Raw genomic sequence first — 26999 nt, 5'->3', positions numbered from 1 at the left:
TCCCTGAGGTTTCTAAGAGTTTGTGCAGATATCTTCCTGTTGTGCCACAGTTTCATCCCACAGGTGAAGAAGCAGGATGTGGAGATCCTGGGTTGGCGTAGTTACATGTAGTCTGCGGTTGTGAGGCCAGTTGGACATACTGCCAAATTCTCTAAAAGGATATTGGAGGCAGCTTAAGGTAGACAAATGAACATTTAACTCTTTGGCAACAGCTCGGGTGGACTTTCCTGCAGTCAGCATACCAATTGCAAACTCCCTCAGAACTTGAGACTTCTTTGGCATTGTACTGTGTGACAAAACTGCACATTTATAGTAGCATTTTATTGTACCAAGCACGAGGTGCACCTGTGTAATGATCATGCTGTTTAATCAGCTTCTTGATATGCCACACCTGTCAGGTGGATAGATTATATGGCAAAGGAGAAAGGCTCACTAAAAGGAATGTAAACAAATTTATGCCCAAAAATTTCGAGAAATAAGCTTTTTGTACATGTAGAACATTTCTAGAATCTTTTATTTCAGCTCATGAAACATGGGACCAACACTTTACATTTTGAGTTCCTATTTTTGTTCAGTATAGTTAACCATGTACGAGAATTCAAAACAGTGCAACTTTGCCTCGGAAATGTAATATATCCTTGTTATGTTAGCTACATGCTATAAAGGAATAATAACAATGTAGAGCATTCAAAGGTTTGTTAAGGCATCAAATCTCCAAAACAATATAAAACATAAATATCAACAATATGAAAATACAATAAAAAGTAGAAGTATTCCAGAAGGAGTTTAACACTCTACTTGCCGTTCAATCAAACAACTCAGCTAAACAAAGCTTGGCATCAGAGATTCCAATGTAAAGCACAATATACAGTGAGTACACATTTCATATCAACATTCTAAATATCTAAATAAGCTGAGACTCAAGCAATTCAAAGCAAGTGTCATACTGCTTAGTTCACTATCTTAAATTCTAAGTAATATCCTCCTTCAGTTTTAGCTATAACCCTCTTTTGACAATCTACAAACGTATCATTGATAGAAGCCAAAGCACTCACAAGAAGATTGAAAGAAGAAGAGTAACCCACCAGTCTCAGAATGCAGTCTTCTCCCAAACTTCTTTATGCTCCAGTATGTCCGTCCTCTTTTCTTTCTTTCTTTCTTTCTTTCTTTCTTTCTTTCTTTCTTTCTTTCTTTCTTTTCTTTCTTTCTTTCTTTCTTTCTTTCTTTCTTTCTTTCTTTCTTTCTTTCTTTCTTTCTTTCTTTCTTTCTTTCTTTCTTTCTTTCTTTCTTTCTTTTTCTCTTCTTCTCTTTTCTTTCTTTCTGTCTGTCTGTCTTTCTTTCTTTCTTTCTTTATCTTTTATCCCACTCGTTCTTTACCCCTCACACACTCACACTGCTCCCTGAAAACTTATCATGTCCTCCTGTATGCAAATAATTTTGACTTGAGAGTCGGCTGGAGATGAGGGAACAAGGGAGAAAAAGAGGAGAGAGGCAAGAGATAGAAAGAGGAAGACGGAAGGAGGAGAGAAGATAATGGTTGAAGGCAGGCAACCAATGGGCCTGGAGCTTAATGGAAAAAAGGAATGAGGGCAGCACCAATGAGGCGAAGCGGAAGGGAGAGAGAGATGAGGGAGGAGAGGCGGCGAAGGTAAGGATGGTGAGAGAGCGCACAGCCGAGAGGAAAGCGCGAAGGAGAGAGTGGAGCGGCAGACAGACAGAGAGAGAGAGAGAGAGAGAGAGAGAGAGAGAGAGAGAGAGAGAGAGAGAGAGGGAGGGAGGAAAAAGAAGCAGAGGATGTGCGTTGCAGGGGCTAGGTACCCCAGTGAGATAGAGAGACTGCAGAAGAGAAGAGAGGGAGAGAAGGAACAGTGTGTGGCTTACCGTAGTGTAGATGGCATTCTCAGACAGCCACGCAGACAGACTCCTCACCCAGCGAGACTCACACAGCACAGCACACCTTACCAAGACTGATGAATGACAAAAACAACAAAGGAGAAGAACACCAAGCCGCCTGGTACCCTAAAGCAAGAGTGCGTCTGTGAGTGTATGTATGTGTGAGAGTGTGAGTGCGATCATGTTCATGTGTGTGTGTGTGTGTGGGGGGATACGTGCTGAGAGGAGAGAGAGAGTCTTTCTTTCTCTCTCACTGTGTATATGTATGTATTTGAGAAGAACACATATCCCTGTTTCTCTCCCTCTCCCACAATCTAGCTCTACTGCTCTCTCTCTCTCTCTCTCTCTCTCTCTATGACTCTCGCTCTCTCTCTTGCTCTCACTCTCTCGCTCTGACTCTCTCTCTCTCTCTGACTCTCTCTCTCTCTCTCTCTCTCTCCCTGTCCTACATGTATTCAGGGCTGCAGACAGTCTGCTCCCAGCATCAGTTCTTCCCACGGGCCCTGGGTCTCAGGAGGGTGGGAGGGGGCGGAGGGATGGAGGGATAAAAGGAGGGGGATGGGGCGGGGCTTGCATGACGTGTGGAGGGCTGTGGACTGCTGTATTTAACCTGGGAATCTACAATGTGCCCATGTATCCTCCAGGAGGAAGCCAAGATGAGCTCCTCTGGTTCAAGACACAATATGTGGCTGTAGTTCAGCTGTATGTGGAACTGAGAGCAGTAAGATTGTAGAGTAGAATGGAATATGGGAAGGCTGCTGAGCTGTAGTGCACACGGTTAAATAAGGCTGCTTCCCTGTCTGGGCTTTGAACTATGGTGAGCAGCAGAATGGTGGAGGAGATAAATGAGTTGGAAATCACGCTCGCCGTGTTCTCAGCCAACACACTGACAGCTAGGGAGTCAGGAGAACCTATTGGCTAAAACCTAGGATATATTTACAGTAAATCATGTCCTGCCGTAGAGCGCTGACATGTATAGTCATTCTTGTGTGAATGAAAAGGGAATAACTGCAAATACATTTGCATTTTTACCCAGATATGCAAATGAAGGAAAGCTAATTTGGTCCCTGAGACATCATCAGAATTAGATTATGAGTTAGATTCATTTCGTACCGGACAGAGGTGCTAATTCATTCATTTCTACTGGTGAGTTTGAATGACTTGCCAAAGTAGCTTGGAAATCCAGAGAGAAGCCTTGGGACAACAGCAGTGGTAATACCATGGGAGAAGGTAGGCTAGATATTATTATTATAATTTTTATTTTTTCAATACTTCCATTGTTTATATTCTAGACATAGTTATATGAAAATACATAAATACAAGAGGAAACAAAATGCATATTAAATGAAAATACATCAAAATATAAAATGTTTGAACCTATGACAGAAAATGTTGCCAAAATTCTGTTTTGATCCCCAAAATAACAATGAACAAATCATGCTATATAAAGCCACATTTAGCAGAACCAACAAACAGAGAGCTTTCTTTAGTAATGCTGCCAGGCTAGCAGTGAGTGAGACGAGGCATGATAAGTACTCCAGTGGATTGGGACATAGGCTGCCCTGAGGGGGCTCAATATTAACCATTTCAAATTCCTATTTGGGTATGTTAATGCCAATCGAGCACAATTAATTTACTTTGCATTCAGTTGTCATAAACAAACAAACAAAAGGGAGAAAGGAAAAAATGTGTGTATTTTTGAAGATAATTAATTTTACTGAAGTAATAATTATCTCATAAAACATTAATGTTTAAAATGAATTAATAAGTTAAAGCAGTGGTCTTCAATATGTTAAAGCAGTGGTCTTCAACATGTTAAAGCAGTGGTCTTCAACATGTTAAAGCAGTGGTCTTCAACATGTCAATAAGTTAAAGCAGTGGTCTTCAACATGTCAATAAGTTAAAGCAGTGGTCTTCAATATGTTAAAGCAGTGGTCTTCAACATGTCAATATGTTAAAGCAGTGGTCTTCAATATGTTAAAGCAGTGGTCTTCAACATGTTAAAGCAGTGGTCTTCAACATGTTAAAGCAGTGGTCTTCAACATGTCAATAAGTTAAAGCAGTGGTCTTCAACATGTCAATAAGTTAAAGCAGTGGTCTTCAATATGTTAAAGCAGTGGTCTTCAACATGTCAATATGTTAAAGCAGGGGTCTTCAATATGTTAAAGCAGTGGTCTTCAACATGTCAATATGTTAAAGCAGGGGTCTTCAATATGTTAAAGCAGTGGTCTTCAACATGTCAATAAGTTAAAGCAGTGGTCTTCAACATGTCAATAAGTTAAAGCAGTGGTCTTCAATATGTTAAAGCAGTGGTCTTCAACATGTCAATAAGTTAAAGCAGTGGTCTTCAACATGTCAATAAGTTAAAGCAGTGGTCTTCAATATGTTAAAGCAGTGGTCTTCAACATGTCAATATGTTAAAGCAGGGGTCTTCAATATGTTAAAGCAGTGGTCTTCAACATGTCAATAAGTTAAAGCAGTGGTCTTCAACATGTCAATAAGTTAAAGCAGTGGTCTTCAATATGTTAAAGCAGTGGTCTTCAACATGTCAATAAGTTAAAGCAGTGGTCTTCAACATGTCAATAAGTTAAAGCAGTGGTCTTCAATATGTTAAAGCAGTGGTCTTCAACATGTCAATATGTTAAAGCAGGGGTCTTCAACATGTCAATATGTTAAAGCAGTGGTCTTCAACATGTCAATATGTTAAAGCAGGGGTCTTCAACATGTCAATATGTTAAAGCAGTGGTCTTCAACATGTCAATATGTTAAAGCAGTGGTCTTCAACATGTCAATATGTTAAAGCAGTGGTCTTCAACATGTCAATATGTTAAAGCAGTGGTCTTCAACATGTCAATATGTTAAAGCAGTGGTCTTCAACATGTCAATATGTTAAAGCAGTGGTCTTCAACATGTCAATATGTTAAAGCAGTGGTCTTCAACATGTCAATATGTTAAAGCAGTGGTCTTCAACGTGTCAATATGTTAAAGCAGTGGTCTTCAATATGTTAAAGCAGTGGTCTTCAATATGGTAAAGAAGTGGTCTTCAACATGTCAATATGTTAAAGCAGTGGTCTTCAACATGTCAATATGTTAAAGCAGTGGTCTTCAACATGTCAATATGTTAAAGCAGTGGTCTTCAACATGTCAATATGTTAAAGCAGTGGTCTTCAACATGTCAATATGTTAAAGCAGTGGTCTTCAACATGTCAATAAGTTAAAGCAGTGGTCTTCAACATGTCAATATGTTAAAGCAGTGGTCTTCAACATGTCAATAAGTTAAAGTAGTGGTCTTCAACATGTCAATATGTTAAAGCAGTGGTCTTCGACATGTCAATAAGTAAAAGCAGTGGTCCTCAACATGTCAATATGTTAAAGCAGTGGTCTTCAACATGTCAATAAGTTAAAGCAGTGGTCTTCAACATGTCAATATGTTAAAGCAGTGGTCTTCGACATGGGTGGGGGGGCTCTAATTATTTTAGGAAATCTGTTCCAAATATTCCCATACATAAATATATGTAATCAAGGTGTGAAATGATTATGTCTTTGTCAAATACTATATCTGTTTGGGTTGCAAGTGTACAAATGGCTGAATTTAGTTGGGGACCGCTGTATTAAATTAAATAAATAAAGGGTAAATAAAATTTAAATAAATTAAAGCAACCAACAACATATCTTCATTTTTAACCCTTTTCCTTTGCTCTGGAGGCTAGTGAACACATCAACGTTGAGGAGAGTTAAACTCTTGATACTACCCATCCCGGGTCCGGGAGCGTAATCATCAACTGACACGCATTATCATAACGCAACGGACATAAATATTACTAGAAAGTATTCCTATTCATGAAATCACAAGTGAAATATATTGGAACACAGCTTAGTCTTTTGTTAATCACCCTGTCATCTCAGATTTTGAAAATATGCTTTACAGCCAAAGCAAGACAAGCATTTGTGTAAGTTTATCGATAGCCTAGCCTAGCATAGCATTATGACTAGCTAGCAGCAGGCAACCTGGTCACAAAAATCAGAAAAGCAATCAAATTAAATCGTTTACCTATGATGAGCTTCGGATGTTTTCACTCACGAGACTCCCAGTTAGATAGCAAATGTTCCTTTTTTCCAAAAATATTATTTTTTTGTAGGCAAAATAGCTCCGTTTGTCCTTCACGTTTGACTGAGAAATCGCCCGAAAATCGACCGGTCACTACAACCCCGAAAAATATTCAAAATTAGCTCCATAATATCGACAGAAACATGTCAAACGCTGTTTACAATCGATCCTCAAGGTGTTTTTCAAACATCTATTCGATAATATATCAACCGGGACTGGTGGCTTCTTAGTAGGAGAGAGAGAAACAATGGCCACATTTGTCCTTCACGCTCCAAACACTCTGAGAGCCTCCAGCTGACCATTGACGCAATGTTGACGTTCAGGCTCATTTTTCAAAATAAAAACCTGAAACTATGTATTGTGACACTAGACACATTAGGGAAGCCATAGAAAAAGGAATCTGGTTGATATCTCATTCACTGCTCAGTAGGGACGTATAGGAACGCAGAGCTTTCTAAATAAGAGTCACTTCCTGATTGGATTTTTCTCAGGCTTTCGCCTGCAATATCAGTTATGTTATACTCACAGACAATATTTGTACAGTTTTGGAAACTTTAGAGTGTTTTCTATCCTAAGCTGTCAATTATATGCATATTCTAGCATCTTGTCCTGACAAAATAGCCATTTACTTTGGGGACGTTATTTTTCCAAAAATTCAAATAGTGCCCCCTAGATTCAAGAGGTTTAAACCTCTGCCAAGTCCTCATCAACTGGATGTTCCGATTTTTGGGACATTTTCAAGGCGACACTCAATCTTAACTCCTCCTCCACATTTACTGGATTGGTTGAAAATGGCAGAAGAGAACCTACCCCAACAGTCTTTTTTCCCTATCGTCAAGACCAGTATGCCTGCTATGTTATGTCAGAGGACATTTAATCAGAATTTCTTCATTGAATTGTGGGCTTTGATATGTAGAATATGTGCATTGCTGTAATATAAGGAGATACATCTGCATTTCAGTATTCCTCGGTACGGTAGGAAGCTATACAGTAGGTCCATCTCATGTCGCCTCAGACACCGGGAGCGCTGGGCACAGACTGGAGACAGGAGACGACGATAATTGGCAGTGGTGCTGGACAGCTCGCAGACAGCTCCCAGTGCTGAAAAGGACAGACAGGAAGATTGGGGAGAAACCAGCGTCACGTCACCACGTCAAACTCTAGCCGTGAGATTGTAAGAGGCGGACGAGAGAGAAATAGCAGGCAGTACACACGAGATTGTGGGAGAGAGCTATTGACTGGGTGAGGCAAGAGGAGTAATGGACAGTCAAACCACAGACCAATAGATTGGACCCAAATCCCCCCTGTAATCACTTTAATTAAATTAATCAGCAAATTAGCAGCAGTCAAATGTCAGAACGGGACACGGAAAGCTGAGGAGAAGTAATTAATGAAGCCGAGTGAAGGTGTGAGGAGGCAGACCGGCTGGAGAGGTGTCTAAGGTGCCAAAGATCTGGACAGGAGGATGGTTGACAGTTGCAACTGGTTTAGTTTTTATTTTCAAACAAAGGTAAATTGCTTTGTACAGTGTCAGAATCCGCAAAATGAATACACTTCAAGTAGCTATTTCAAACATAATTCTAATACACTCAAAAGGAAACTGAACCCGTGTACTGCATTAGCTTAGCATTTTAGAGTAGCATAGGCACTCCAGCTCTAAATGGCCATGCCTGGTCCGTCAGGCTCTTTACATCATGACGATGTGGAACAAACCTTTTATCCATTAACTTCTACATTTACCAGTGTACATGTTACCTCATTGTACTTTTCATGCGTTCATCTTTATTATTTAAACAATGCTGACAAAAAATATCAAACTTAATGACTATTAATTACGTACAAATTACAAACAATTACTGTCTTGAACTAGCCCACCGTCAACAGTGGTGGAAACTCATTCATGAAAAGGGTCTGAATGCATCGTCACTTCCGTTACAACACCCAGGATGAGACGAAGCGAATGGAATGCACATCACGGTAAGTACACAGCTCAGCTTCTGAAATACAAACGCAGATTTGTATTTCAACCAGATATTCACAGACAGAGCACAACATAACTCATAACATGACTCTTAATAATGCTACGTGATTAGTCTAACCATGGACCAGAGAGTGCTAAAATGTGTTGTTTGTTCTGTTACAGCTTGCTGTGTGTATTTACTGGGCTGCTAAAACATCACGCTTACGGCACTCTGCTGTACATTACACACTGGTGCTCAATAAACTATTAAATATGACCTTGTATTTCGTGATCATATCTAAAACAGTAGATGGTGATGGGAATGAGAAACGTCACATTTCCTCCCGATTCTGAAGACGGAGAATGCGGCCTGTAGTCACATCTTGCAGGTCCACTCCGTCCGTGCGTCCCATCCACTTAGGAGCCTTCAAAGATGCGGGACAGGAAGTCTGCTAATTGTTTTGCAGATCTTGGCCTGTAGGGAAGAGTGAAATGAAAGGGCTGCATCTCCTGGTACCACCAGGTGATTCAGTTGTTAGAGTTTCTCATCTTGTGGAGCCACTGCAAAGCTCTATGGTCAGTCTCTAACACAAACTCTCTTCCCAGCAGATTGTACTTCAAAGAGTCAAGGGCCCTCTTAATGGCTAGGCCATACATTTCAATAGTCAAGTACCTAGTCTCATCCTCAAGCATCTTGTGAATGATGAAAACAATGGGCTTCAGCTCACCTACACCCTCTTGCAGTAGGACCACCCCCAGTCGTACCTCGGACATGTCCGTTTGCAGCAAGAAGGGTTATTCGAAGTCTGTCCTAACACAGCACCTCAGGGTTTGAAAGCCCTTCTGATCTCTTTGGTCCAGACCAGCTTCCTGTACCAGCCCCACTAACCCCATAAATTACTGTTTATTGGTCGTTGTAAGGGTTAAAGAACAAATAGCATCCATCTTACCCAACTGTGGATGGATGGCACCCTCTCCAATGACAAACCTGAGGTACTCAACCTCCCACTTGGCAAATACAAATGTTTTGGGCCTGATAGTGAGGCCCGCCTCCTGGATTTGCTAGAGTACCTGCTGCAGGTAATAGAGATGGTCTTCCCAGGTCTAGCTACAGATTACCACGTTGTCAAGGTACGCAGCCGCAAAACTCTGGGTGCCAGGGTCACAGTTCAACACTCAGACATCATTTACAAATTAAGCATTTGAGTTTAGTGAGTCTGCCAGATCAGAGGCAGTAGGGATGACCAGGGATGTTATCCATTTTATATCCATTTTCAATTTTCCTGTCCTGCTAAGCATTCAAAATGTAACGAGTACTTTTGAGTGTCAGGGAAAATGTAAGGAGTAAAAAGTACAATGTTTTATTTATGAATGTAGTGGAGTAAAAGTAAAAGTTGTCAAAACTATAAATAGTAAAGTAAAGTACAGATACCCCCAAAAAACAACGTAAGTAGTACCTAAACGTATTTTTACTTAAGTACTTTACACCACCGGTCATGGAGTACCTGGTCCATCAATCGTTGAAAGGTAGCTGGCACCCTATGGAGCCCAAATGCCATCACCGTCAACTGGAAGACCCCCATCGGCATCCTGAAAGCTGTGAGCTCCTTTGCCTCCTCTGACAGTGGGACCTGCCAGTACCCGTTATTCATATCCAACGTGGAGTTGAACCTCTTCTTCCCCATCTGTTCATTCAGGTCATCGATATGTGGCATGGGATATTGACCAACTTGGTGAGCTCATTCAACCCCCGGAAGCCCATGCAGAATCTGATGGTCCCATCCTTCTTGGAGACGAGACCTTTTGGGCTAGACCACTCACTAAATTACCTTTTGATCACTCCCATTCTCTTCATGGCCTGCTGCCTCAGCACTGAGAGGAGTCTCTCCGCTAGCATTTTGACCGTACCAGAGCCCTGTCCTTTAGATAGATTTTGTGCTGGACCAGAGTGGTGTACCCAGGTGTCTCCTGGAAAAGCTCTGAGATCAACAACTCTCCAAGCTGTTCTTGCTGGTGAGGAGTGAGGTGTGATAGCTCCATGGGTGGTGGTGTGCTGATGGTCAGAAAGTATGGGATCTTCTTCTAACAGACGAACAGCTGGTCTTTACTGCCTCATCTATGGAACTTAACTCTTTCAATAGGTTGATGTGAAACCTTTGCACTTTTTACTTTCTGGCATGTGAATCTCATATGTCAGAGGTGCTACCTTGCATATGACCTCATATGGACCATGCAATTTGGCCAGCAGCTTGCTCTCATGTGTGGGGAGCAACAGCTACACCTGCTAACCTGGCTCAAAACTTCTGTCCCTTGCTTTGCAGTATACCATTATTTCTTCTAGGCTTTCCTCATGCTGTCCTGGGTCAGTGCGGTCATCTGCTCCCGCCTCTCCCTCATCTGAAGCTCATACTCCAACACATTCTTGCTCCCACCTCTTGGTCCTTCCCAGCTCTGCTTGAGCATGTCAGTGGAACACTCACTGGATGACCGTAGAAAATATCAAAGGGAGAGAAAAAAATGGGTGCTCGTGGCACTTCTCTGTAAAGAGCAGGTACGGCAGCCGCTGGTCCAAGTCATCTCCTGCTTGAGAGACAAACTTGCATAACATACTATTCAGGGTCTGGTTGAAGCGCTCAACCAATCTGTTTGCGGATGATAGGGTGTGGTCTTTATAACCTTGATCCCCTACAGCCTGTACACATTTCTGAGCAGTTCTGAGAGGAAATTGGTACAAGAATCTGTGAGGACTTCCCTAGGCATGCCTACTCGTGATAAGAAGTAGATGAAGCAATTAGCAACCTGCCTAGCCTTAATATTTCTCAGTGGAAAGCTTCAAGGTACTTGGTGACATAATCACAAATAACCTGTATGTATCTGTTCCCTCTCTTAGTCCTGTCTAGAGGGCCCACTATGTCCATACCAATCCTCTCAAATGGGGTGTACACTAAGGATATACGCTGGAAGTTGGAGGGTGGAAGTCTTCTCCCTAAGGTAAGCTGACTCTTAGTGAATATTTTACAGAACTATTTCACCTCTGCGTCTTGCAGTGGCCATGTACGAGGCTTGAGATCCTGTCTAGGGTCTTCTTACCACCTAGATGCCCTGCCCATGACACCGCATGGCCTAGGGTCAAGACCTTTCTGAGGGTTTCCCTAGCACTCTGAGACCTTGTGGCAACATTACACAGCTCTTCCTGGGGCAGAAGGTCAACGTCCTTCCCTATCACCACTCGGTAAGGGAGATTAGGGACTAGAGCAACTTGGAAGAAAAAAGATTGATCATCTACAGTAACAAAAACGTTGGTAGTGGTGTATATTCCCTCATCTCCGTGAAAACAGCATATTCTGACCAGGGCCTGATCCTGCTACTCCTCCATAGGGACCAAACTTTCAAGCACTACAGTTTGTGAGCTGCCTGTGTCCACTTGGGCATGTGGGGCATTGACAAGAGGGTTAGGGAGGGTGCTGGCATGGTAGGTCTGGGCACATAGGACTTCCTAGCTGGGCAGCGTGGCTTGGTATGTCCTACCCCCACAAAAGTGACACTTCAGTTCCTGCCTGCTGGAGCTGTCACTTGGCCTATGGTAATTACTAGTGTAAGTACTAGGATTAGTAACATGGGCTTGACTAGGATAAGTACTAGGCATCACAACCTCGATCATCCCCATCAGACTTACATGTACTTCTGGCTCATTGGTTCCAACAGCCAGAGGTGGTTCTCTTGGCTCCTTTCCTGGCGGCAATGAACACTTCAGCTAGCTCAGCTGCCTTCTCAGCCGTCTTTCGGTGATACTCCCTAATCCAGACCTCCATCTCTGGACTTTGCTGGTCTGATCCACTTATACTATAGGTCCCTCAGCCGGACATACAGCTCTCGTCGTGTCTTGTCACGTAGGATTTCAATGGAATGGAAACATTGTCTGTAGGTGTAGCATTGATGTAGCAACTTCTTCATCATGGCCTCCTTTACCTTGTCATAGTTCTCTTTCAAACGTTGTCAAGAAATGTTCAATATCATCTTCTTTACCTTGAGGAAGGAGCCTTGAAGTCAGCCATGGGTGCTTATTGTCCTGGTTCCTCGTCATCCTCTTCATCATCATCTTCCTCATTCTCTTGCTCATCTCCGCCTTGGCCGTCTCTCCCCTGGAGGAACTGTCTCTGAAAGGTTCTCCATCGCTTCTCTTGGAGCCCCGCTTCCAACTTACGCAACGTTGCTACAAAATATCTGAAAAGTTACCTGTAAACTTTGCCAAAACATTTCAAACGACTTTTGTAATACAACTTTAGGTATTTCTAAATGTATATAATCGATCAAATTGAAGACGGGATGATCTGTGTTCAATACAGGAGCAAAACAAACTGACGCTACTTTTCTGGTTACGCGCCTCTATCAAAAGGTACACATAAAGTGATGTTCGTTCTGAGCTATGGTACTTATTCATTTCACAAAGGAAAAACCTCAACCAATTTCAACAAACTGGTGACATCCAAGTGGAAGAGGTAGGAACTGCAGGAAAGTCGATTAGAATTCTGGATTCCCCATGTAAACATATTGAAAAGACAGTGACTTAAAAAAAAAAGAAATTGAATGGTTTGTCCTCGGGGTTTCACCTGCTAAATAAGTTCTGTTATACTAACAGACATGATTCAAACATTTTTAGAAACTTCAGAGTGTTTTCTATCCAATAATAATAATATGCATATATTAGGATCTGGGACAGAGTAGGAGGCAGTTCAGTTTGGGCACGCTATTTATCCAAAAGTGAAAATGCTGCCCCCTACCCCAAACAGGTTAACAACCAGATATTCACAGACGGAGCACAACATAACGACTCTTAACAATACCTCGCGCATAGGCCGCTCTGCTGACAAGACTCATCAATGAGATTGTGTTTTTACAATGAATTTGAAGTTGTATTACATTTGCATCCCTAGCATGACTTCCTCCTGCTAAAGAGACAGGAAGCCAGCAGTCAGCTGTGGGATGCACCTCAAAAGCAACAACAACAAAAGCAGGCAATGATACTTCCTGCCAGGCGAAGATTGGTTGAAGTGTTCTGGCAAAACATGAGAGGGCTTGTACAGTACAGTGTTGTGGTAATAAGGGAGAGGTAGATGGAGAGATACAGAGGAAGGATCTTAATTTGATCACTATTTTGTTGCGGAGAATATTCCTGCACAGCAGGAAATGTAGATGAGTTTCCTGATTTACATAAATTCACTGAAAACCCACAATGACACATGGATTTATTTCTAGTTTTGCACTTTTTAGGTAGCCTACCTTTGGCCAAATAATAGCCTAACCACAGATCAAGTAACATTAAGGACTACACTTTAAAATCCTGTTGCTGCAGGTTTATTTTGCAGTAACATTATAGGTCAAATTAAGATCCTGCATCTTTAGAAGAGAGAGGGAGCGAGAGAGAGAGAGAGAGAGAGGTATAGAGAGAGTGAGTGAGAGAGAGAGGATGGGATGACAAATGTATCTATTTTACCTGCAAACACAGAATATACACACAGCACAACAGGCATGCAAGGACACACATGCAGACACACGCACAAGGACTCACACATAGACACATTCACATGTTTGCATGAACACAGGCTTGTGCGCATGTTCACATGGGACTTCAAATACACACATAAAGGAAATACATGGGCACTGAAATAGAATATAAAAACCAATATACACATGCAGCACATATACATTATGCAGAGACATGAACACACACACACACACACACACAGACACACCCCCCCCCCCCCCCCCCCACACACACACACACACGAACACACACACACACACACACAGACACACCCACACATGAACACACACACACACACGAACACACACGCACACACACACACACACACGCATGCTCTCGACTGTATATGTCCTCCATCATTTATATTTCCTTCTATTCCACTCCTCCTCTCATTCTCCCGCTTTCTCCTCCTCTCTCTGTCTCTCTCTTTCTCTCTCTCCCTCTCTTTCCCTCTCTCTCCCCCTCTCTGTCTCCCTCTCTCTCTCCTTCCTTCAGCAGTCTCTAAATCCATGCCATATGACCTTCTGTTGAATAGATAAAGAATGTGCTTATCAGTCATGCAAATGAGGCTGAATTCATTTTCCACAACAGATGGCCCCATAGATAATGATGATGGAGGAGAGAAAATTAAATGTCTCTTGCACGGTGGTCATGGCAACAAGGGCTTGGCGTAATATCAATAATAAGTGCGGTGCATAATAAGGTTGCCAGTCCTGTGAATCAAGGTCTGAGGCTGGATCAGGCAAAGAAGAACTCTGAAGTTTAGAGCCCTTCTTTCCCCACTACCCACTCCACACTCTCACCCACCTTAACCTGGAACAGCAGTCTTATATTTTACTGCACACTTAAGTTTGCTTAATTACAATGATATGTATGATTCGTTATTTAATCTGTGGCAGAGCTACAATAGTTCAGAATAAAACAATGAATAAGAAAGGCTTCTGAAATTGCTTTTTAATTGCACATTGAAAAGAGGGAGTGAAGTGAATGATTTTTCTATTTGTTCAACTCTGTTGAATTGCAGTCAACTCTCTCTCTCTTCCCTATCCTATTTTCCTCAACTCTCAGTGTAGCCCTGCATCTTCCTTTTTCTGTCATGTAGTCGTTTCTCTCTGCCTTTCTCCCCCTCCCTCTTATTTCTATCCCAGTCTCCCCTCTCTCTCCTTCTCTCTCTCCTTCTCTCTCTCCTTTCTCTCTCCTTTCTCTTGGGATGCAGCATTGATGTAATAGCAGCATGCCTGCAGCCTGCAGATGCTGTCCTCTCTCTCCTCGTTCTCCATCTTCCCCGTCACTCCTCTGCCCCCCCCCTCCATATATATATATATATATATATATATCCCTCTCTCTCTCTCCCCCTCACTCTCTATATACATATATATCCCTCTCTCTCTCTCTCTCTCCATCTATCCCTCTCCCTCTCCCTCTCTCTGTATATATATCCCTCTCTCTCTCCATCTATCCTTCTCCCTGGCTCCCTCTCTGCTCCCCCCTCTCGCCACAGAGATGAATCAGCAAGCTGGGCTGTCCTGATCAGACTGATTACCAGGAAAATGGCAGCCCATATGTCTTGATTTCCCTCACCTCACCTCACCTCCCCTCGCCTCTCCCTCACTCTGTCTGCCCTGCCCTGTCTGCCCTGCTCTGTCTGCCCTGCCCTGTCTGCCCTGCCCTGTCTGCCCTGTCTTGCCCTGCCCTTCCCTGTCTGCCCTGCACTCTCTCAATATAGCTCTTCTAATAAACCTTGAACAGGGAGAGACGGGAGAGGAGATGGATATGGAGAGAGATCTTACACACATCAGAAAGAAAGACACGCACACACACACACACACACACACACACACACACACACACACACAGTTGTGTATTACTATACTTGTTGGACTTTTTGGAAACCTACAATTGATTCCCATTCAAAATCCTATATTCCCTAACCACTAACCTTAACTTTAACCCCTAACCCTAACTCTAACTCCTCCTAAACCTAACCTAACCCCTAACCCTAACTCCTCCTAAACCTAACCTAACCCCTAACCCTAACTCCTCCTAAACCTAACCTAACCCCTAACCCTAACTCCTCCTAAACCTAACCTAACCCCTAACCCTAACTCCTCCTAAACCTAAACCTAACCCCTAACCCTAACTACTCCTAAACCTAAAACTAACCCCTAACACTAACTCCTCCTAAACCTAAACCTAACCCCTAACCCTAACTCCTCCTAAACCTAACCTAACCCCTAACCCTAACTCCTCCTAAACCTAAACCTAACCCCTAACCCTAACTCCTCCTAAACCTAACCTAACCCCTAACCCTAACTCCTCCTAAACCTAACCTAACCCCTAACCCTAACTCCTCCTAAACCTAAACCTAACCCTAACTCCTCCTAAACCTAACCCCTAACCCTAACTCCTCCTAAACCTAAACCTAACCCCTAACCCTAACTCCTCCTAAACCTAAACCTAACCCCTAACCCTAACTCCTCCTAAACCTAAACCTAACCCCTAACCCTAACTACTCCTAAACCTAAACCTAACCCCTAACACTAACTCCTCCTAAACCTAAACCTAACCCCTAACCCTAACTCCTCCTAAACCTAACCTAACCCCTAACCCTAACTCCTCCTAAACCTAAACCTAACCCCTAACCCTAACTCCTCCTAAACCTAACCTAACCCCTAACCCTAACTCCTCCTAAACCTAAACCTAACTCCTCCTAAACCTAACCTAACCCCTAACCCTAACTCCTCCTAAACCTAAACCTAACCCCTAACCCCAACTCCTCCTAAACCTAAACCTAACCCCTAACCCTAACCCTAACTCCTCCTAAACCTAAACCTAACCCCTAACCCTAACTCCTCCTAAACCTAAACCTAACCCCTAACCCTAACTCCTCCTAAACCTAACCTAACCCCTAACCCTAACTCCTCCTAAACCTAACCCCTAACCCTAACTCCTCCTAAACCTAAACCTAACCCCTAACACTAACTCCTCCTAAACCTAAACCTAACCCATAACCCTAACTCCTCCTAAACCTAACCTAACCCCTAACCCTAACTCCTCCTTAACCTAAACCTAACCTAACCCCTAACCCTAACTCCTCCTAAACCTAAACCTGACCCCTAACCCTAACTCCTCCTAAACCTAACCTAACCCCTAACCCTAACTCCTCCTAAACCTAACCTAACCCCTAACCCTAACTCCTCCTAACCCTAACCCCTAACCCTAACTCCTCCTAAACCTAACCTAACCCCAAACCCTAACTCCTCCTAAACCTAAACCTAACCCCTAACCCTAACTCCTCCTAAACCTAAACCTAACCGCTAACACTAACTCCTCCTAAACCTAAACCATAACCCTAACTCCTCCTTAACCTAAACCTAACCCCTAACCCTAACTCCTCCTAAACCTAAACCTGACCCCTAACCCTAACTCCTCCTAAACCTAAACCTGACCCCTAACCCTAACTCCTCCTAAACCTAACCTAACCCCTAACCCTAACTCCTCCTAAACCTAAACCAACCCCTAACCCTAACTCCTCCTAAACCTAACCCTAACTCCTCCTAAACCTAACCTAACCCCTAACCCTAACTCCTCCTAAACCTAAACCTAACCCCTAACCCTAACTCCTCCTAAACCTAACCCTAACTCCTCCTAAACCTAAACCCTAACCCTAACTCCTCCTAAACCTAACCTAACCCCTAAACCTAACTCCTCCTAAACCTAAACCTAACCCCTAAACCTAACTCCTCCTAAACCTAAACCTAACCCCTAACCCTAACTCCTCCTAAACCTAACCTAACCCCTAACCCTAACTCCTCCTAAACCTAAACCTAACCCCTAACCCTAACTCCTCCTAAACCTAACCTAACCCCTAACCCTAACTCCTCCTAAACCTAAACCTAACCCCTAACCCTAACTCCTCCTAAACCTAACCTAACCTCTAAACCTAACTCCTCCTAAACCTAAACCTAACCCCTAACACTAACTCCTCCTAAACCTAACCCCTAACCCTAACTCCTCCTAAACCTAACCTAACCCCTAACCCTAACTCCTCCTATACCTAAACCTAACCCCTAACACTAACTCCTCCTAAACCTAAAACACTAACTCCTCCTAAACCTAAACCTAAACCCTAACACTAACACTAACACTAACACTAACTCAACCTAAACCTAAACCTAAACCTAACCCCTAACACTAACTCCTCCTAAACCTAAACCTAAACCTAAACCTAACCCCTAACACTACTTCTAACCCTTTTTCCTTTTTAGGACCGGCCAAATGTCCTCACTTGTCCAAATTCTCCTTGGTTTACTATTGTTATGAGGACTTCTGGTCCTCACCAGTATGGTAAATGTCATGCCCTGATCTGTTTCAACTGTCTTTGTGATTGTCTCCAACCCCCTCCAGGTGTCGCCCATCTTCCCCATGATCCCCTGTGTATTTATACCTATGTTCTCTGTTTGTCCGTTTCCAGTTTCTTGTTTGTCAAGCTTACCAGCGTTTTCCCTGTCAGATCCTATCTTTTCCCAGCCTCTCTTTTTCTCACACTCCTGGTTTTTGACCCTTTCCTGTCCTAACCCTGATCCCGCCCCGCTTGACCACTCTGCATGCCCCTGACCCTGACCCTGCCTGCCGTCCTGTACCTTTGCCTCTATCTGGATTTCCGACCTCTACCTGACCTGACCCTGAGCCTGCCTGCCTGTCCTGTACATTTTCCTCTGTTGCTGTAATAAACATTGTTTCTTCGACACGGTCTGCATCTGGGTCTTACCTTATCCTGATAATAATACTCAAAAACAGACACACACAGTGGCTTGAATCCGATGCAGAGCCTTGAGGAATACAATGGGTTGCCACTTACATACAACACACAATTCACAGAGTCCGATTCACATTCGTTTTCATAAAGATGTACAAGCATTGCAATTGCAAAAACTGCTTATTGTGACTGAAATCCATAGCTGGAGACTCAGAATGTTAACGGTTGCTGTTCAATGTTTAGTGGGACGATCAGAATAATAGGTCTGTATCCACAGCCTACTAAGGTGATGCTGGTAAAGTATATCACACCTGATATGGAATGTGTTTTGGTGGTTATGGGGGGGGGGCACAGCATTAGCAGGTCACAGACCTTGAGGTCAGTGTTGTTCTGTAATGGTATCACATTTCAAATCAAATCAAATTGTATTGGTCACATTCAAATGGTTAGCAGATGTTATTGCGAGTGTGGTGAAATGCTTGTGATTCTTGTCCTGACAGTGCAGCAACTTCTAACATGTAATCTAAAAATTCCACAACAACTACCTAATACACACAAATCTAAAGGGATGGAATAAGAATATATACATATCAATATATGGATGAGCAATGACAGAGCGGCATAGGCAAGATGCAATAGATGGTATAAAATAATGTATATACAAATGAGATGAATAACGCAAGATGTTCATGTGGTGTTATTAAAGTGACTAGTGATCTATTTATTAAAGTTGCAAATGATTTCAAGTCTGTATGTAGGCAGCAGCCTCTCTATGTTAGTGATGGCTTTTAACAGTGGCCTTGAGATAAAAGGTGTTTTTCAGTCTCTCGGTACCAGCTTTGAAGCACCTGTACTGACCTCGCCTTCTGGATTGTAGCGGTGTGAACAGGCAGTGGCTCGGGTCGTTGTTGTCCTTGATGATCTTTTTGGCCTTCCTGTGACATCGGATGCTGTAGGTGTCCTGGAGGGTAGGTAGTTTGCCCCCGGTGATGCGTTGTGCAGACCGCACCACCCTCTGGAGAGCCTTGCGGTCGTGGGCGGTGCAGTTGCCGTACCAGGCGATGACACAGCCTGACAGGATGCTCTCAATTGCGTATCTGGAAAAGTTTGTGAGGTCTTTAGGTGAAAAGCCACATTTCTTCAGCCTCCGGAGGTTAAAGAGGCGTTACGGTAGCTGTCACTATTTGGCCGTTGTGTGTGTCTTCACTGGCCCGTCATTAACCTTGGACATCTAGTCATGTAAGACTAGATGTGAAAGACAGAGAGAGAGAGGGGGACAGAGTGAGAGGGGGAGAGAGAGTACAGCACAACAGTTCTAATTACTAGCTGCTGCCTGGCTAGCATTCTCTATGCTATCTCCTCCCTCCATACCGTCTCTCTCCTCTGTCCATGTCTCTTCTTCTCTCCCTCCATTCCTCTTTCCCTGTCTCCCTTCCTCTACTCCCTCGCCTCCCTCATCTCACCTCCCTTTCTTCCTCCCCTTCTGACTCTCTGCTTCACTCTCTCCCATCCCTCCCTCTCTCCAGCTCCAGACAGCAGAGTTACATAGACAGGGCTGTGTGTTGTGTTGTGTTGTGTAGATGTTGTGGCTGTAGCTCACCAGGCAGCTGAAGTAAGAGAGAGAGAGAGATTTTCAGTGAGGTGGCTTTAAAGGTAGTCCTACTTTAACCACTCATGTAAATAACGCATCAGCAGCAGCTGAGAATACCTGACACGCACACACACACACACACACACGACAAAACAACCAACAAAAATCAGTCACAGCTTCTGCAGCTCTGACTCTTACACTGGGTACACCTATAGCTCATTCCTTGGCACTAGTACTGTAGATTACTTTATCACTGACCTCAACCCAGAGTCTCTCAGAGAGTTCACAGTCAGCCCATTGACACCCCTATCAGATCACAGCAAAAATTACAGTCTACTTGAACAGAGCAATACTCAATCATGAGGCATCAAAACAAAGGGAACTGAATACTATTAAGAGAAGCTATAGATGGATGGAAAGTAGTGTGGAAACAACAAATTCCATCCTTTTAGACAACTTCCTGGACAAAACGTTTCCATGTAGTGTAAGGTGTAAACTTGGCAGAAGAAAACCTAAAAAGTATAATTGACCTCTCAGCATCCCTATCAAATCAAAACATTTCAACAATGACAAATGGTTTGATGAAGAATGCAAAAACCTAAAAAAGAAACTGAGAAACCTGTCCAACCAAAAACATAGAGATCCAGAACACCTGAGTCTACGCCTTCACTATGGTGAATCACTAAAACAATACAGAAATACACTACGGGAAAAAGAAGGAAAAACACGTCAGAAATCAGCTCAGTGTAATTAAATAATCCACTTCTGGGAAAATTGGAAGATAAACAAACAACAACACACAGTTATCTAAAATGGAGATGAATGGATCAACCACCTCCAATCTTCTTGGATCTATAACAAAGATCAAACAGCAAAAACATATACATGGTCAAATACAAATCTTAGAATCAGCTATTAAAGACTACCAGAACACACTGGAACCCACAATTACTGAAGCTGCCAGTTGAGGACTTGTGAGGCGTCTGTTTCCCAAACTAGACACTCTAATGTACCTGTCCTGTCACGTTTCTTCAAAATCGAACCCAGAAGCAGACCAGGACAAGGAGAGTAGGAAGAAGGTGAGTATTTATTTACAAGTGAATGTGAGTGGGTAGATACATCCAGGTGGCGTAGCGGGCAGCGGTGGTGAGTTGATGGGAGTAAATAGGTGGATCCAATGGGGAAGCGGAATCCTCCGATGACCAGGCGGGAATGGGGTAAATGATCCGGGTGAGTAATGTTCATGGCTAACGATCCGGCAGGGAATGGATGTCAGGTCAGAGCTTTTGAAGGGGAGAGGTGATGATCAGGACAGGTGTGCAGATTAGTGATGGGATACAGGTGCGGGTGAACATCGATCTCCCAGCAAGCTAATCTGCCTGGCAACCAGACAGGGTGCGTTCCAGGACACCGGAAACACACTCCAGGACAGAAACACAGGCAAACACAGACTCAGGAAGCGGGGTTCGTGACATGTCCTCTTGCTCAGTTGTGCACTGGGGCCTCCAGCTCCTCATTCAATTTTGATTAGAGCCAGTTTGCACTGTTCTGTGAAGGGAGTAGTACACAGCGTTTTATGAGAGCCTTCATTTCTCAGAACAAGAATAGACTGATGAGTTTCAGAAGAAAGCTCTTTGTTTCTTGCCATTTTGAGCCTGCAATCGAACCTACAAATGCTGATGCTCCAGATACTCAACTAGTCTAAAGAATGCCAGTTTTATTGCTTCTTTAACCAGAACCACAGTTTTCAGCTGTGCTAACATAATTGCAAAAGGGTTTTCTAATGATCAATTAGCCTTTTCAAATTATAAACTTGGATTAGCTGACACAACGTGCCATTGGAACACAGATGGTTGCTGATAATGGGTCTGTACACCTATGTAGATATTCCATAAAAAATCTGCCGTTTCCAGCTATAATAGTAAATTTACAACATTAACAATGCCTACACTGTATTTCTGATCAATTTGATGTTATTTTAATGGACAAAAATGTGTTTTTCTTTAAAAAACAAGAACATTTCTAAGTGACCCCAAACTTTTGAACGTTAGTGTATATATATATATATATAAAATTTTTATATATATATATATAAAAATAAAAATATTTTATAAAAATAAAAATTAAAACATTTACATAGGTATTCAGACCCTTTACTCAGTACTTTGTCGAAGCATCTTTGGGAGCAATAACAGCCTCAAGTCTTCTTGGGTAGGACGATACAAGCTTGTATTTGGGGAGTTTCTCCCATTCTTCTCTGCAGATCCTCTCATACTCTGTCATTTTGGATGGGGATCGTCGCTGCACAGCTATTTTCAGGTCTTTCCAGATATGCTTGATCGGGTTCAAGTCCAGGCTCTGGCTGGGCCACTCAAGGACATTCAGAGACTTGTCCTGAAGCCACTTCTGCGTTGTCTTGGCTGTGTGCTTAGGTCCATTGTCCTGTTGGAAGGTGAACCTTCGCCCCAGTCGAAGGTCCTGAGAGTTCTGGAGCAGGATTTCAAGGATCTCACTGTACTTTGTTCAATTCATATGTCCCTTGATGCTGACTAGTCTCCCTGCCGCTTAAAAACATCCCCACAGCATGATGCTGCCACCACCATACTTCACCGTAAGGACGGTGCCAGGTTTCCTCCAGGCGTGATGCCTGGCATTTAAATTAAGCCAAAGAGTCTTGGTTTCATCAGACCTGAGAATCTTGTTTGTCACGGTCTGAGAGTCCTTTAGGTGCCTTTTGGCAAACTCCAATTTGGCTGTCATGTGCCTTCTACGGAGGAGTGGCTTCCGTCTGGCCGCTCTACCATAAAGGCCTGATTGGTGGAGTACTGCAGAGATGGTTGTCCTTCTGGAACTCTGATTGCTCAGTTTGGCCGGACGGCCAGCTCTAGGAAGAGTCTTTGTGGTTTCAAACTTCTTCCATTTAAGAATGATGGAGGCCACTGTGTTCTTGGGGACCTTCAATGCTGCAGAACATTTTTGGTAACCTTCCCCTGATCTGTGCCTCGACACAATCCTGTCTCAGAGCTCTACGGATAATTCCTTCGACCTCATGGCTTGATTTTCACTGACATGCACTGTCAATTGTGGGAACTTTATATAGACAGGTGTGTGCCTTTCCAAATCATGTCCAATCAATTTAATTTGCCATAGGTGGACACCATTCAAGTTCTAGAAACATCTCAAGGATGGAATGGAAACAGGATGCAGCTGAGCTCAATGTTGAGTCTCATAGCAAAGGGACTGAATACTTACGTAAATAAGGTTTTAAATACATTTGCAAAATGTATAAAAACCTGGTTTTGCTTTGTCATTATAGGGTATTGTGTGTAGATTGATGAGGAAAAATATATTTAACTAGTTTTAGAATAAGGCTGTAACGTAACAAAATACACTGTATACTGTATATCATTGAATTAACGAGGGCACTAGAACAGTCTGCAGCACCCAGCCTCACCCTGCTAGAATCTACTGTTGGCTGATGATCTGGTGCTTCTATCCCCAACCAAGGAGGGCCTACAGCAGTACCTAGATATTCTGCACAGATTCTGTCAGACATAGGCCAGGACAGTGAATCTCAGTAAGACAAAAATAATGGTGTTCCAAAAATGTTTCAGTTGCCAAGACCGCAAATATAAATTCCATCTAGACACGTTTCCCTAGAGCACACAAAAAACTATACATACCTCGGCCTAAATGTCAGCACCACAGATAACTTCCACAACGCTGTGAACGATCTGAGAGACAAGGCCAGAAGGTCCTTCTTGTCACGACTTCTACCGAAGGTGGCTCCTCTCCCTGTTCGGGCGGCGCTCGGCGGTCGTCGTCGCCGGTCTACTAGCTGCCATCGATCCCTTTTCCTTTTCATTTCGTTATGTCTGTTTTGTGTTTCACCTGGTTTCATTTTGGTTAAATAGGGTTTCTGTCACACCTTGGTCTTAGTATTTTGTGTTTTCTTTAATTATTTGTTCAGGCCAGGGTGTGACATGGGGTTATTGTATTGTCTTATTGGGGTTTTTGTAGGCATTGGGATTGTGGTTGATTAGGGGTGTGTCTAGTATAGGCTTGGCTGCCTGAGGCGGTTCTCAATCAGAGTCAGGTGATTCTCGTTGTCTCGGATTGGGAACCGTATTTAGGTAGCCTGAGTTTCACTTTGTATTTCGTGGGTGATTGTTCCTGTCTCTGTGTAGTGTCACCAGATAGGCTGTAATTAGGTTTCACGTTCCGTTTGTTGTTTTCGTATTTGTATAGTTATTTCATGTGTCACTTTGTTCATTAAAGTCATGATTAACCACTACACTGCATTTCGGTCCGACACTCTTTCGACAAACGAAGAACACCGTTACAGAATCACCCACCACACACGGACCGAGTGGCGTGGTTACAGGCAGCGACAACAGGAGCGAAAGGAGGTACTTACGAGACGCTGTTATGAGGACGTTATGGACAACAGAAGCATGGAGTATACGACGTGGGATGAAATAGACAGGTGGGCGGCCGACCCAGAGAGAGTGCCTGAGCCCGCCTGGGATTCGCTAGAGCAGTGCGAAGAGGGGTATTGGCGAATGGAGTTGGAGAAACAGACACGGCGGCGCAGAGCGAAACCCGAAAGTCACCCCAAAAAATGTATTGGGGGGGGGGCTAAGAGGGAGAGTGGCTGAGTCAGGAGATAGACCTGAGGCAACTCTCCTTGTTTATCGTGAGGAGCCAAGGAGGAGACCAGAACCAGAGCCGGTGTTAGAGGTGAGCGAAGCAGAGACTGTGAAGGAGTTAATGGGGAAAGTGGAGTGGAGAGTAATGAGGGAGTTGCTAGCTTGGTGCTATAGATACCATATTCGTCCGACGGATCGTGTCGGGGATTTGATGGCATCTGAGTTAGCGCTCTATACTCGTCCTGAGGTGCGTGTTAGTCGGCTGGTGAAGTTGGTGCCAGCCTCACGCACCAGGCCTCCTGTGCACATCCCTAGCCTTGCACGTCCTGTGCCCACACTACTCTCAAGATCTCCAGTACGCCTTCACGGCCTAGCCCATCCTGTGCCACCTCCACACTCCAGTCCTCCGGTGGCAGCTCCCCGCACCAGGCTTCCTGTGCGTGTCCTCGATCCAGTACCACCAGTTCCAGCACCACGCACCAGGCCTTCAGTGCGCCTCGCCTGTTCATCACAGCCAGAGCCATCCTTCTCTCTAGCGCTGTCGGAGTCTCCCGCCTGTTCAGCGCAGCCAGCGCTTTCCTCCTCTCCTGCGCTGCTGGAGTCTCCCGCCTGTTTAGCGCAGCCAGAGCCTTTCTCCTCTCCTGCGCTGTTGGAGTCTCCCGCCTGTTTAGCGCAGCCAGAGCCTTCCTCCTCTATAGCGCTGCCGGAGCCTCCCGCCTGTTTAGCGCTTTCGGAGTCTCTCACCTGTTCAGCGCAGCCAGCGTTTTCCTCCTCTCCTGCGCTGTCGGAGTCTCCCGCCTGTTCAGCGCTTCCAGAGCCTTCCTCCTCTACAGCGCTGCCGGAGCCTCCTGCCTGCATGAAGCAGCCTGAGCTGCCAGTCTGCAGGGAGCTGTCAGTATGCATGAAGCAGCCAGAGATGTCAGTCTGCAAAGAGCTGTCAGTCTGCAGGGAGCTGTCAGTCTGCAAGGAGCTGTCAGTCTGCAAGGAGCTGCCAGTCTGCAGGGAGCTGTCAGCCTGCATGGAGCAGTCAGAGCTGTCAGTCTGCAAGGAGCTGCCAGTCTGCAGGGAGGTGTCAGTCTGCAAGGAGCTGTCAGTCTGCAAGGAGCTGCCAGTCTGCAGGGTGCTGTCAGCCTGCATGGAGCAGTCAGAGCTGTCAGCCTGCATGGAGCAGTCAGAGCTGTCAGTCTGCAAGGAGCAGCCAGTCTGCAGGGAGCTGTCAGTCTGCAAGGAGCTGTCAGTCTGCAAGGAGCTGCCAGTCTGCAGGGTGCTGTCAGCCTGCATGGAGCAGTCAGAGCTGTCAGTCTGCATGAAGCAGCCAGAGCTGCCAGTCTGCAAAGAGATGCCAGTCTGCAAGGAGCTGTCAGCCTGCATGGAGCAGTCAGAGCTGTCAGTCTGCATAGAGCAGCTAGAACCGCCAGTCAGTCCCGAGCTGCCCCTCAGTCCCGAGCTGCCCCTCAGTCCCGAGCTGTCCCTCAGTCCCGAGATGCCCCTCAGTCACGAGCTGCTCCTCAGTTCTGTGGGGTTCTGGGTGAGGACTATTAGGCCATGGTTGGCGGCGAGGGTGGATTATCCCAGGACGCGAAGGGGAGGAACTAGGACATTAATGAAGTGGGGTCCACGTCCCGAGCCGGAGCCGCCACCATGGACAGACGCCCACCCGGACCCTCCCTATGGTTTTGAGGTGCGTCTGGGAGTCCGCACCTTGGGGGGGGGGTTCTGTCACGCCTTGGTCTTAGTATTTTGTGTTTTCTTTAGTTGTTTGTTCAGGCCAGGGTGTGACATGGGGTTATTGTATTGTCTTATTGGGTTTTTTGTAGGCATTGGGATTGTGGTTGATTAGGGGTGTGTCTAGTATAGGCTTGGCTGCCTTTTGAACCTGAGGCGGTTCTCAATCAGAGTCAGGTGATTCTCGTTGTCTCGGATTGGGAACCGTATTTAGGTAGCCTGAGTTTCACTTTGTATTTCGTGGGTGATTGTTCCTGTCTCTGTGTAGTGTCACCAGATAGGCTGTAATTAGGTTTCACGTTCCGTTTGTTGTTTTCGTATTTGTATAGTTATTTCATGTGTCACTTTGTTCATTAAAGTCATGATTAACCACTACGCTGCATTTCGGTCCGACACTCCTTCAACAGACTAACGCCGTTACAGTTTCCTTTGGGTTTTTGTGCGGGATTGTTTTCATTTGACTGTCAGTGTGTTTTGGGTTGCGTTCTTAGTTCATTTTTAACAGGTGGTTTTTTACTGGACTGTGTGAGTGGGGTTTTGTGGCTACTATTGTAGTCCGGTGTCCTGTTATTTTGAACTTGTTTAAATAAATGGCATTTTTCTTCAGAACTTGTTTCTCCTGCGCCTGACTCCACACCCACGTCTCCTTGGGAGATCTGACACTTCTATGCCATCAAAAGGAATAATAAATGCATCCTACCAATTAGAATCTGGCTAAAAATACTTGTATCAGTTATAGAACCCATTGCCCAATATGGTTGTGAGGTCT

General features: G+C 44.2%; 1 protein-coding gene across 8 annotated transcripts in view; it reads right to left on the bottom strand.

Moving 5' to 3' along the window:
* Positions 1-2148, bottom strand: part of LOC109893784 (myelin transcription factor 1-like protein) — a 187363-nt gene extending 185215 nt beyond the window's left edge. For all 8 annotated transcript variants that reach the window (XM_031829085.1, XM_031829087.1, XM_031829091.1 and 5 more), the window contains exon 1: positions 1086-2148. The gene's annotated coding sequence lies outside the window, so the exon portion shown is untranslated. The remainder of the gene's footprint in view (positions 1-1085) is intronic.
* Between the last annotated feature and the right edge of the window lie 24851 nt (positions 2149-26999).

Source organism: Oncorhynchus kisutch, linkage group LG7, assembly GCF_002021735.2.
Source record: "Oncorhynchus kisutch isolate 150728-3 linkage group LG7, Okis_V2, whole genome shotgun sequence".
Classification (NCBI taxonomy): domain Eukaryota; kingdom Metazoa; phylum Chordata; class Actinopteri; order Salmoniformes; family Salmonidae; genus Oncorhynchus; species Oncorhynchus kisutch.
The sequence above is the reverse complement of the archived record's forward strand: the minus strand, read 5'-3'. Positions and strand labels throughout refer to the sequence as shown.